Genomic DNA, 2,794 nt, shown 5'->3' with positions numbered 1-2,794 from the left:
AAGAGAAAATAATCAATTACTGCATTGAAAAGTAGAAAACATGTATAGTTCATGGTAGCGCTACCCAACAAGAGCAAGACCCAGATGAGAATGTTTTAATGATTGTGTATCATATCCTAGAGCATAAACATTTCCTCCTGCTTTTGTATTTGTGTCTGAATAAACGGGTGTAACATATTCACATATCAATTAGGCAATTACTCGATACTATTCAAAAAAAAAAGAAAAAATAATTAGAGACATGCACTCTTCTTCCTTCTCTCCTTGGTTTTCCAGGTTCAAAACTTTGGTACAACTGTCAGTTCAAAGTTCAAATACTAGGTGATAGTGAAAGAAAAAATGGCCAATGCAGCATTATAAAACTTAATGTTTTATTGAATTTAAGGATTTAAGGAACATTAGATGAAGTATTCTGTTCGATCAATTGTGCAAAGAAGAGAAGAGGCAGCATACTCCATTTTATATATACTACTAGATGAGGGAAAAGAAGTTGCATGTGTATATAACCAAACACAAAAGCAATAAACTAAATTGAACATATTCATTAGGAGTCTCGACAATCAACTTTTAAGTTTTAAATCCAAATAAGCATCACAATTGTCGAGCCATGACTCATTTTGAAGTGGCGTGAGATCATTCAATAGTAGTTGACTGCTACGTGACTTAAATAAACACAACATCAAAAGGTCAGAAGGAGAGTCATTAGTTCATGAAGTTTCTCAACAGACATAGAAGAAATGTTCTGCGCGCAGTCAATGGCTTGTCCTATAAATTTGTCAACATAATCTGGAGAAGTAAAACTAAAGAAAGGCATACAAGAAACAGTAAACAACCCAACTATATCATTTTTGTAGCAACTGTTAGCAATAAAGTCAAAAAATTACCGCGGAAATATCACAACAATTACACACCTGACAAGTTTTATCTCTCCAGTTGCAGCAAATAGGACTTCAAGTCAGCATCCAATTTGTATCCTGCCAACTCTACCTCTTTGCACACTTCCTTGCACTTAGCCAACCTTCTAGAAAACAGATATATACTGATCATGTCCCTGTAAATATCATATGTTGGAGAAAAACCTGCCTCCTTAATCTTTGAAAAATATCGCACTGCCCTCGGGAGGTCTTTGAGAGTAACAAATAGCTTAATCACCACCCTATATGTTGGCAAGTCAAGGACATAATTTAAGCGTTCCATTTCCCAAACCAAAGCCAACGCCTCCCTATACTTGTTATCTGATAAGCGACTATAAATCACAGTAGTATACATAACAACACTTGGCTGGTTCCTATTCTGTTGAAACCAGTCAAACAAGGACTCCACGAAATCAAAGTTCCCAAGCCTAACACAAACTTTCATTATGGCAGTGCAATCCTGCAAGCTTACGTTCAGACTGTCTCGCTCCCCAAGCTCTTCCAGTAAGGGTAAAATCCATTCCTCTTTATCAGGATTTTTCCCCAACTCCAATAATAACTTGACATAGATGCTGGAGCCCAACAACCGTTTTTCACGCCTGACTGCAGATAGAAACTTCAACGCTAGATTCAAGCTTCCTCCTTTAATAAAACCCCTAGCAATTGCCTCTAGAACACCCCGACTAGACAAATTAACGAACTTCTCCAGGTCGAAGGGTAAAAGTCATGGGTTCTAGCCAAAATTTCCACAGTAGTTTCCAGAATGCGATCATCCGGGAAAAGGTGGGTTTGTTTCTGCGCCCAACAGAATGTCTGCAACGCTCTATCAGGAAGACCCATGTGACCCAGTTCCTTGATGGTCAAAGACAAGGACCCCTTGCGTAGATATCTACCCCATTTGTTGAGTACAAGTGATACATTTTCCTCTGCAGGAAGGCTTCTAATTTCTCTAGCCAACTTGAGTAAGAAAACTGGGTCCTTGTAGATTAGCTTGGTTAGTGATAATCTTGAGAGTGCTGCAGGTGAAGAAATTCTAACACGCTTCTTCGTTCAGGAGTTTTAATGGTCGAATCTTATGTGGAAGAGGAAGTGGAAGTGGCCTTTCCCTATTCAACTTCCCTGGTTTTTGATGTATTCTTCCTTGAAATAGAGATGATATTGCCTCGATTTCATCAGCTTCCCAAACATCATGCCCATCTTCATCTTCGGTTTCATCATCACTGAAATCAACTCTTGTAACTGGATCATCAGAACTCCAATCAATTTGCACATCCATTTCAGAGTGGTCTTTGACCTCGTTCCTTGGTTTTATGAATGTATCAACCCCAAAATCAGGAGGAAGCTTCGTGCGGCGTAGATAGCGTAGATATTTAGGAGGTTTTCTGAGGTGAATTGCTGAATTACGATTCACCTTAACAACCCTGGACAAGTTCACATGCTTTTTGTCCACAATTAAGTTGTACCTTGTGTGAAAAATAGCATGCCGAGTAGGGGATGATGTAATTTAGACCTCAGAAAAGTCAAATCCATATTGTCACACTAAAACACATCAACCTATCACAATTAGCTGTGCACCTAGAGTGATGGTTCTCATACAATACTACCCTTTCTGAGGCAATTTTGATTCAACCTGCAAAAGAAACCACAAAATGAGTGGCATAAGCCGCATAACCTTATGAAATCCAAGATAAATATGGAAACTAGTATGAAACAACCACCTATAGCACCCAATAATAGAACCTTACAAATACTGGAACCTATATGAAATAACAGTCAAACCTGTTGAATACGTACAACCTACATTGTATGAAGTATCAGAAGAAATACAACAGACTAATATGAGACAAAAAGGCAGAAACTGTCAAACATCTCACAACAAT

At 38.3% G+C, this 2,794-nt stretch overlaps 1 pseudogene; it reads right to left on the bottom strand.

Moving 5' to 3' along the window:
- Positions 1–921: 921 nt before the first annotated feature.
- LOC110792333 (pentatricopeptide repeat-containing protein At2g01860-like) lies at positions 922–2,444 on the bottom strand (annotated as a pseudogene).
- Between the last annotated feature and the right edge of the window lie 350 nt (positions 2,445–2,794).

This window comes from Spinacia oleracea, chromosome 5 (genome assembly GCF_020520425.1).
Source record: "Spinacia oleracea cultivar Varoflay chromosome 5, BTI_SOV_V1, whole genome shotgun sequence".
Classification (NCBI taxonomy): domain Eukaryota; kingdom Viridiplantae; phylum Streptophyta; class Magnoliopsida; order Caryophyllales; family Amaranthaceae; genus Spinacia; species Spinacia oleracea.
This window is presented reverse-complemented; position numbering and strand designations above follow the sequence as displayed.